Source organism: Cinclus cinclus, chromosome 18 (assembly GCF_963662255.1).
Source record: "Cinclus cinclus chromosome 18, bCinCin1.1, whole genome shotgun sequence".
Taxonomy (NCBI): domain Eukaryota; kingdom Metazoa; phylum Chordata; class Aves; order Passeriformes; family Cinclidae; genus Cinclus; species Cinclus cinclus.
Window position 1 is genome coordinate 6,856,449 of NC_085063.1, and position 10,822 is coordinate 6,867,270.

Genomic DNA, 10,822 nt, shown 5'->3' on the forward strand with positions numbered 1-10,822 from the left:
CATGCTGGGTGGCCCACTGTGCCAGGTGAGGGCAGGTAGGCAGGAAGGATCCATCCCAGATGTTCTGCCTTCCCACTGCAAAGGCAGACACGGCATTTGGCTCTCCTTTGAGTTCCCAGCCTTCTCCTTTAGGCACACAAGGTCGCTTGCAGCAGCTTTTCCCTACAGAAAAAGCATTGCAGAGAAAGCCCTGCTTCCTCCTGAAAATGCCACGGGAGCTCTGAACACAGGCCAAATTTAGCTCACTGCTTGGGGGATGGGGTGGTGATCCAACCTGAATCTGTAATGGGAAATGATGGATCCCCATTGGGAAGTTGGGGGAGCAGGGAGTAATTCTACAGGTACAGGGCTTGGAGCAGTACTGGCCTCCCCTGGCTGTTGGATGTCACTGGAGAAGCTGGACTGGGCTGCTGTGAGATAAACACTTTACCATGTGAAATTCAGCCCTTCTGCGAGACATTTGGATCCCTTCACTCCAGACTTGTGCCAGTGCCAAGTGCACAGCACGAAGAAAGGCCCGGAGTGGCCGCTTGTCACATGCGAGCCATGCTGTGAGCCAGCTCTGAGTTCAGCTGAGGAATCCTTAAGTTGCTGGGTTTTCATTTTGGCTGCTGGCTTCCCTTGCTAGCGCTTGCACAGCACACAGAGTGCAGGGACCCGGGGATAGTGTTGTGGGCATCCTGGCTCCTCAGCACAGAGCTGGCAAGCACACACTGCCTCTGCTCAGGAAACCTGGAGCTCTCAGTTCCTGCTCCTGTATACTGTTTGGCACATAGTTCGTTTTTCTGCATGGAATCAAGAGATTAATTGCTGTCTTATCTGTGATTCTGATCACTAGAAAATGTGCCTCTAGCCCTGCTGATTGCTGGCAGTGCTCAGAGCAGGTCCTGATTAGAAACGCTCATGTGCAGTGAAAACAAATTCATGCACATTTAATGCACATTCACTCGCTTTTGTGCCTCGAAGTTAATGACCCACAGAGGAGTTTGCTCAGCTTCCTTTACAAATCCTGCTTGATATTGATTTTCCTGCCAGGGAAATCTGTTGGCAGATTCAGGCACCAGCCAGAAGAGGAATCACACTCCTCACTCCAATGCCGGATGTTATAGCAGTAGAAAGGGTATACAGGTGAGGATGCAGTAACTGGGATAAAAGAGGTTCAGTTCTCTCTGCTCTTGAGCTGAGCAGGGTGCAGCAACCAAAAACCCACAGACACCCAGCATGTTTTGGTAGCCCCAGGGACTCCTCTCCTAGTGCAGATGCCAGCTCAGGGCGTGCTGGCACCAGCTCACTGGTGGGATGTGGGGCTTGGCCCACCCAGATCTTGCAGGAGATCCTGTTTCCCCAAAACTAACAATTCTTGTGAATACCTGCCTCCTCTACAGATTTGGCATCCATCTAGCTCCTGTTAAATGAGCCCTGGGAAAAGCTGCATCCTTTGCCCCAGGAAGAGATGCCCCAGATGTTTTTCCTCATCTTCCCTCCTTCCATCCCTGGTGTGCCTACTCTGGATGCAGCAGGCTGGATGAGCTCGGCGAGCAAAGTGCCTTTTCAGCAGGACAGGACAAGCATCCCCAGACATCCATCATTCCCAGACAAGTTCTCACAGGTCACTGACTGCCCAGACACTGCTGACCTTCTACAGCTGCCAGAGAGATGTGACATAGACTCGGGAGGCTTCCCTAGAAGCGAGCCAGACAAGCCAGGTCCTTCTCCAATCAGCGAGGCCATTCCAGAGCTGATACACTCCAGAGTCCTGCTGCCCTTGTACCAGGGGCAGGACCACCAGGTTTAGACAAACTGGGGAGCAGGAGCCAGCCCCTGGGATGCAGATTTTTCCTGGTGTCCCTTGATGTAGCTGCCAGTGGTAGTGGCAGCGCTGTGCCAAGTAATTGCTTCCCCTCACACGGGAGAAGGATGGGATCCTGATTAAATCCAGAGGGCAGCAAGTGTGCAGGTCTGGGTCCCGACTCGGTGGCCGGGAGATGGCGCATGTGATTTATTTGTTTCCGTGGCTCGGAGGGTTCCTGCCTTCGGCTCTCCACGCACAGATCTGGAGACAGGCGGGTTTACCAGCGAAGCTTTCATATTTGAGCAATTCCTCTGGGATTTTCAAGGTGGGTGGCTCTCAAAAACCTTTCAGGCAGATCCCTCCCCGGTGGCAGAGAGATTCCAGCCTCCGCCTCCGGGAGGGTGTTGGGCTGAGAGAGTGATGGGAGCAGTTACCTCCGCTGTGATAGGAAAACCTGATTTTTCAACCAGCATTTCCATACTGCCAGGCGCAGAACCCCCAGTTCTGTGGGTTTTCACTCGGTAACTGCTTTTAACATCTTTCAGGAACTGCAAAGGAACTACCTTCCCTCTTGCCTACAGAGTTCAGTGGAACCTGAACCTGTGTCCCTGTGGACAGTCACTTAGGGGTGGCAGGGGGTGCAAAGGGAGGTGTCTCACCTGCTGGCTCCCCACCTTTGTTTTTTCTTTCTCTGCAGGATGGTTCCTGCTATTCCTAGGCATTCCAGGAATAATCCCACGGCACACACATATAACGTGCAAAGGTTTCCAGGGCACTTCACAGAGGTGATTCAGCTTGGCTGTCCCCAGAGGGTCCTTTCCTGCCCTCCCTTTCCTCTCTGCTGCTGCTGGTAACAGAAACAGTCCCTGTGCCCTCAGCACAGCGTGCCAGCCCGCAGGGATGGGGCAGGGAAGCTGGGATCTGCTGCCTATTGCACATTCCTCTAAAGTTTGCTGCTTGGAGGGAGCTGTGTCCCCTCTGCCGTGGGAACATGGTGCTGCCACTGACACAGGTATGTCCCCAGAACTGTCTCTGCTCCTGTCCCTGGATCTGCCACATGTACTGTTTGGTTTGGACTTATTTTTCTGTAGTGTCTTGTGAGTACTAAAAAATCTGAGCTGTAATAGTCTTGGCTTTGCCGGTGGGGATTTGACTTCCTGAGTGGTTTTGCTGCTGTATTGCAACTGGGCTTGCTGGCATTTTCCAGGGAAATCACCCAGCAGCTGACAGAGCAGCTGGCTCCACTCTGGGGGCTGCAGCTAAACCAGCCCTACTCATTCTGGGGCTGAGTTTTACCCACTTAGAAAGTGGGTGCTAAGAAATTTAAGAGTTAAATGTTTCCTCTGCCTTTTGGTAGAATAAACCGAAGCATTTTTTTTGGCTCAGCTCCACATCCCATTTGGTTCCACTGACAAGCCTGCATTTAATTCCTGTGTCCCCCTTGCCTGCTTCACAGCACGGATGCCAGGGACTACAGCAAACAGTTACTGCAAACAACCTCAGAGTGGCAGAGAAGTGGCAGGGCACCCTCAGCACAGGGCTCTGCCCAAGCTCTGTCATCCCAGCCAGTGTCCAAGGCTGATCCCTGGGATAGGGTGGATGCTACAGTCACACCCAGCCCTGACTCCAGTTTCAAGGAAACCCTTCCCAGGACACTGCATCAGTCCCTTGTCTAGGTTAAACTTTTAATGGCTAGGAAGGGCTATTTTTGGGTGCTGGTGCTGGCTATCAGCAGGCTGGGCTGAACTCAGCCATTTCCCCCCTGCCTGCTTTGTGCCTCCTGCTCTGCCCCTTGACCTCTCACCTTTCTCAGCGTTTTCCTCCTCACCTTGTTCTCTGCACAGATCCATGAGGCATGAGGCAGCTTAGGCTCCTGCTTGGACATCCTTGTCCCTTCAGGCAGCCAGCACAGCCCTGCCCTCCGTGCTGTCCCTGGGACACCTGAGGCAGGGAGCCCTGTACCTCAGCCTTCCCTGTGCCTGCTGCAGGCAATTCCCAGCTTCAGGAGCCCTGGCAGGGTCCCTTCCTGAGGGGTTGCACCCAATTTTGGCCTCATGCTGTCCATTGCCAGTGACAGGTGGGACCAAGAGCTGCAGGTTTTGGTTGGAGATGTCTCCCTCATCCCAGCCCAGGACGCGCTCTCCCTCCTGCTTGGTGGATTTAACCAGTGGATTTTAACACTATCCAAAGTTTTGGAGTTGTAAAGCCCCGAAGCTGAACAAAACTTTGCCACATTTCTGGGGTGAAATTCCAAAGTTCTGCTTGGGAACAGGGATCTGACTCCTTTTTCTGCTCAAGCATCACATCCCACCACCAAAGAATGAAGTGGTGCACTCGCCTTGGAGCTCTCCACATTGTGCAGTGCCCCTTGCCCTTTCATTCCAGGGTACAGGGACTATTATTAGACCTCTCCTGCTGGGACCGGATCCATAACAACAGCAAAACATACTGAACAGCCCTGCTGGGCTTTTAAAATATTTACAGTGTAGGATGGTTTACTAAAGAGGGGGGCCTGGTAGAGCACAAAGACAGAAGCACCGGGATTTCTGTGCTCCCTGTGGGTTTGCTGTGAGGTTTCCTGCTGGGAGAGTCTCATCCAGTGAGGAGAAAAAAATATCCTGTAGGGCTGAAGCCAGCACTTGAGGTCAGGGGGTTTCCACCAACTGTCTGACAACGTCCAGCTGGAATTTCAGCAAATTTTCCACTGGGTCTTGTCTGGGAACATGTGTGAGGGGCTGTACATCAAAGAAGAAGGGCACTGTAATGGTGTTATTGGGTTGTGCTGTAAAGGCCTCATTATGTCTCATGATCCCCATGCACTACAGCTCAGATCCTTGGCCAGAAACTGAGCTAAAGATGCAGCTGAGGATGAAGATGCTCCTGTTGGGAGCCCAGTCTGGCTGCAACAGGGTGTGTAATGTTGGTGACAGGGTCTGCAGCAGACACAGAGCTCCCCTGCTCTCCCGTTGGCTCTGTGCTCTCCACACTGTGGTGGTGATGGGTCTTACTGGCCAGAACTGGTGTGCTCCAAACTGCTGAGCTCTGAGTGTCCTGGTTTGGTGAGAAAACAGGCAGGAGCAGGGCAGCAGCCTGATCTCCTACCAGGGCACGTGTGTCCATCTCCTGTGCTGAGCAGCTTCTGGACAGACAAGAACAGCACAGAAAAGCCTCACCAGACTTCAGTGATGAAGAGACATCAAGCTGAGTCCAGTACATCCATATTTATGGAAGGTTTTTGCTGTGGGATTCCTTGTAATAACTCTGCACCCCCAGGCTCTTACACTAAATATGATAAATTCAGCCTGAACAGACATCACAGCTGCTCCAGGCACTGCAATGGTTTTGCAGGAACAAGCTTCCAGCATTCTCTAGGACTTGCTGGAAAATTTTAATTCCTTTAGGAGGAGAGCAGATACAGCTGAGGTTCAGTGTCCACAAATAGATCCCTTCCTTTCATTTGGCCTGGTTTTACAGTATAAAGATCATTTAATGTCTGTAGAACTGATAACCATTTGCTAAGCCCCACGTTTAAGATTAGGCTTCACCTGACTCCTCTATGACTTCACAGACTTTGTATTTAGCTCTGCCAAGCTCCCCAAACTCCTTCCTCTCCCTCCTGGCCTTCAGCACATCCCCACAGCCCTCCCATTCCGGAGTCCCTACTATCCCAAGGTACCTCCTGCTGTCCCACATTCTCACAGCCACTGCCTGGCTTCCCACTGATGTAAGAAATGGTCCAGACAGATTTCAAAATCACAGCTGACCCTTGGCATCGGGGTAGGGTGAGTCCTTGTGTGCTCTGCTCTGATCCCCCGGGGAGAGGGGGAGCTTGAAGGAGGCAGGGGAGCAATGCTCAGCCCCAGTGGCCTCCTGTTAGCATCAGGATGTGTGGGTGATGGTGGGAGAGAGCTGCCTGTCCGTCCGTCCATCCGTCCATCCATCCATCCATCCAGAAGGCAGCACAGTGCCCAGCACTGTTGCCAGCCTGCATCCCCATGCCTGGAGCAGGCAGCAGCCCTCTGTCAGTCCCCACAAGGTACAGGTGCTGAGAATCTGTTCCAAAAATCCTTCACCACAGGAAGAATCACTGTTTGATGGAGCTCCTCTGCTCCACCCTCCCCTCACTACCAAACCTTGATGCAGCTTAAGCTGCTACTGCAGCTTCTTGCTAAGTTGATTAATGGAAATAATTGGTCTCTTTGTGCATCTGGAGACAGTTGCCGTGACAGCAGTTATATTTTTGTTTTGTTCCCAGGTCGAGCTTGTTTTTCCCATCTCTCAGCTTCAAGGTGCCAATGAATCTGGGCAGTCTGGTTTGCCCCCACCTCTCCCTCTGAGGGATGGGTGACAGTGAGGATAAGGCATGCTGAGCCCCAGCAGGCCTTTAGGATAAGGCAGGCTGGCATCTTTCTCCCTGCCCATTTTTTACCCCTTCAGGGCAGGCTGGCACTGGATGGACACAGTGCTGTGGCTTCTGCATGGCAGGGAGAAGAGAGCCAAATCCCTCGTGATCACCCAGAGCAGCCATGAGCACCCCCAGGACCCTCTGTCCCCTGCAGGGACCCTTTCAAAGCTCTGAGGAGTCTGGGGCTATGAGTCCCTTCTCCATTGCTTTTATTTTCCCACAACTTCTTACTTATTTACCTTTATATGTCAATGTATTCTTACACAAAGAACTGTGTGGAAAATCTGCTAGTGCCTGAAGTTACAAAGCAGACAAACCACAGACCAGTGACCCTTCAGCTACAGAAGTCCCACAGCTGCTGTGGCAGGCATGTCCCATGTATCCTCCCTGTTTGTGATATGCAGTCACCTTATCACACCTGGGCCATGGGGTGAATTCCTGTGCAGTGGGGATCCCCTTCAGGCCTGGCTTCCCTGCCTTCCTCCAGATTGTTCATGAAGAAAAGTCCCAGTCAGATTCCACCTCAAAGGCTGGATAATCCCCAGTAGTCCCACAGCTCTTCTGATCACATGGAGGCACCAATCTCTCAGTGAACATCGCCTTCCAAAACCCCACTTGAATTCCTGGCCCAGGGATGCTCTACCCCAGCACAAGCTTCCCAGCACCTTGCAGCTTCCCTGGGAACGGAGAAGTCAAACAAGTGCCGAGGAGATGCAGCTGAGCTATTTTCTAGCACAGCTGCCCTTGTCACATATAAGAGGAAGGCAAAGCCACAGCAGCCTTTGGTGGTGTAGCTCTATTTCTGGGTTGAGGAAAGCTCCTCTACAAGGACAGAGGTAAACAAGGATGAGTCCTTATTTTTAAGCTTAAAACAAAACAGAGCCGTTTTGTTCAGCTCTTCTCTGTCATCTGATGAGCTGAGCCGTGCTGCTGTGTGAAAGCAGTGCTTGCATGACTGGGGAGGGGAGCTGAGCTTGGGAGAGGATCTGTGAAGGCTGTAACTGGGCAGGTTTGGCTGTTGCTGCTTGAGGAGGCTTTGCCTGAGGAAGCTCTGCTCAGCACAGGGTGCCTGAAGCTGAGAGCCACCTGCCTTGGCTCTGCTTCAGTGAGGCTTGCACAATCCCACAGGAATTTGCATCCAGCATCCAAAGAGTGGTCCTGACTCAGAGCAGTGTAAAGGGCTGAGAGAAAGGCTGTGAATCTTCCTGGGGTGCAAAAGCCCTGGCAGTTCCCAGTGGTGCCTAAAAATAACCAGGACACCTCTTAAGAGTGTCAGTACAGAATGAAGCTGATTAGCACAACCAGGCATAGCTCTGCTCCCTGGAGTGGGCTGCCCTGTGTGTCTGCCCTGCTGCTGGGACCCCCAGCCTGGGGCAGGGGCAGTGCTGGCTGGGAAAGGGGGGTGAGAGAAGTGTCTTTGATGGCTGGGATGCTGCTATTGGTGTTTGCCACGCAAAAGCAAAAGGGAGTGTTGGGGTTCAGAACAGGCTGGCATTGAAGGGTGGCTGAAGCTCCATGGCTTCTGTTACCTGATGGAATCAGGAACCCCTTTGGCTGTGCTGCCCTGCTGGGCTCCCTGTCTGGGCAGGGAAAGCTCTGCAGGCCTGCACACCTCCTTTGCTGAAGATTTCTGTGATGGATGCAACATTTCCTTACAGCTGTGTCAGGTGACAGCAGCTCCTGATCCTTCCTGCAGGCAGGGTAAAACTTTCTGCCTAAGTCCCCAGGGATGTGACATCTAAACCTGAGCTGAAGTGGTGCTCCAGATGTAGCACTGTAGCACTGCCCTGGGGATGCTCAGTGATCATTGCCAGCTGTAGTCTCAGAATAGAGAAAGTTTCTAATAAAATTGCCAACTCTTTCATGGTCTGCTGATGTGTCCTGGACATAGAAGGACATGGGGTGTCTCCAGCACATGGAGGGAAGGTGCTGGATGCAAGAGATGAGCTGCTCTGAGAGACCTGCAAGAGGAGGGATGTCTGTGTGCTCCAGTCCTGAGACCCTGCACTGCAGAGCTCACACAAAACAACCCTGGAAGCTCTGTGCAAGGGACACCACAGCACAGGAACAAGGGAAAGCAGTGACATGATCTGAGGACAGAGGGGATGCTCTGAGGGCAGGATATACAGCTGAAAACACAGAGAGGACTTGCCATTTATGCAGGAGCCATGAAAGGTTAAGTTTTGGGGGTTCTTGGGTCTTGCTGGGCTGACTTTACATGCAGAACAGAACTCCCATGGCTACATACAGGCAAAGCATGTGGGCAGCCTTTAGCAGGATTTGCACAGAACATCCCCATCACTGACAGGAGAGTTGGAGCACAATTGGCACTGGGGCTGCTTGCAGTCAGAGCTGCAATGTGGCTTGGTACAAGGACATGGCTGTGAAGTGTGGATAATACAGCAGGAAAGTCATTATGGGGGAATTGCTGATATTTTTTTCCTCCTAGCAGCTTTCTAGCATCTAGTAATTCAGAGGGAGGTCAAGTGGCTCAATGCTACAGGAAGGAAAAAACCCATTTCTGTTTGTAATATTACCCTGTGAATAAAAACTTTATCAGCCGTAGTGGGAGTCCCTACCTGATTTAGAGGACTTTTCTTCTGGACATGACTTCAAACACGCTTCATGCACAGCAGGACAACAGCTTCTGGGAAAGAAGAAGGGGGGAAAAAGGTAAGAAAACATTATCTGTGCTTGTTTTGGGAAGCAAAAAGCTCAGCTGCTGTTCCCACTCTCTGTGACCAGGACAGCAGAGGGGTGGCAGGGGCTGGCAGGGCTCTGCCCAGCAGATTCAGATGGAGCCTGGCTTGGTGGAGACACCCCAGGGGCTGTGGGATGTTGTGTTCGTATAGCACCTCCTCACGAGGGCTTGTGCTAACAGACTTGGACTGTTGGGTTAAAGCACACAGAAGTCCTCTTTGGTTTTGCTTCTTTCTTTGCCCTTCCACAGGTGCTGGGAGAACTGAGACATCTCATGTCCTGACCTGCACTGAAGGGACCAGCAGCTGCCTCCAGACTATAAATGAATATTGGTTTGCAGCTCTGCTGCCCTTTAAAGAAGTGAAACTACCATACCAGCTTCTCTGAGGTGAAAGGGGAAGTTTAATCTGGTTCTGGTTGCTTTGCTGGGTCTGTGTCCAGCTCCTTGGAACTCTGCTGTTTGTGCACAGCTGAGCCTCCTCCTGCTGTCCCCAAGCCCTGCTCAAAGACATTTCCTCTGTGGCCTCAACATCTGTGGGTGCTTTGCAATCCTCTGACCTGCAGAGCCCAGCCAACAGGACACTTGCTTATTTTAGCAGCTGTTTCAGCTTTCTGACTATTTTGGAACATCATGGACTGTGTTTTTCCCTTTGTCCCAGGGACAAATGTTAGCAGAACAGAAATCAAGAGACGAGGCACTTTAACCATATAAGCAGTAGCTCTTCCAGCAATTCATCTGTCTGGTCCATCTGGGCTGAGTACCACTGTAACTGGAACTATTTCCCGTCATTTTCCAAACTGGGACAGATCTACAGCCTTACTCTTTATTTTTTTGACCCACTTTCAAAACTTTGTAGTTGGAGCCGACTACTTGCTGGCTCTGGCCCTGCTTCAAGGACAGGGCACTTACTGCTTTTATGTGTCAGTTTGCCCATCTGTTAAATGGAGCTATTAATACTCCCTCCCCCTGTTAGATGCTTCAAATATTTTAAAACACTTTCAGCTCTGCAGATGACAGGCTTGCAGAAGTGGAAAATGCTAATTATGATCATGACAGGAGCTAAACAAAGACACAAGGATTTAACAATAAACTTTTGTTAGTCTTAACCCCATTTATAGCAAAGTGCTTACTGGAAACAGTGAACCGGAAAAGAAACAGTATTCCCACAACTCTGGGAATATGCTTTGCCCTTTTCGGGCACCAAACAAGCAAACAAAAGCAGGAAGGAAGAAACACAGCTTTGAAAATCCATAAGTCTCTATTTTCCTCCTTTGCCTTCCTGCCCTGGCTTGTGGGTTACACTGCCCAAACAGTTAAACCTCCAGCACTTCAGCAGTGTTGCAAAATATCTCAAAACATGTGGGCCTCTGCCAAGAGAGGCTTAAAGTAAACTGGAGCAATGATGCTCTGAAGTAGAAGGTTTCACTGAGCAGCCCTGTTCATTATAGGATAGGATGGGAAACCCCCATTTTCTCTCTCATAAAACAGCTGATTTTTGGAGACAAAAACTCTTTAGCAGCCAGTATTGGCTTCCAACCCTGCAGGCTTGGCTCTCTCTAGATGTTCCTTCCTTGCTTGGGTGTGTGGAATCTGCAGATTTGAAGCTGACCCTCTTGCTCCATCCACAAAGGCTCATCCTCTTCTGGCTCACCTGGTCCTGCTGCTCCCAGGGTGATGGGCAGAGCTCCAGAGGCCCCTCAGCACAAAGGCCAGGCTGTTTGGAACTTTAATGGTGGCACATGGATTGGTGCCACCTAAGGATGGGCTACAGTGACTTGTTAAAGAACACCTTTTTTGATAGTTTAGTCCTGGAACATATCAAGGTACCATGCGTTATTTTGGGACCCTAGTGGAAATGTTCAGTGGCTAGACAAGCATCCATACCCCATCAGGTATGAATTACAAGGGCATCAGCATAGAATTA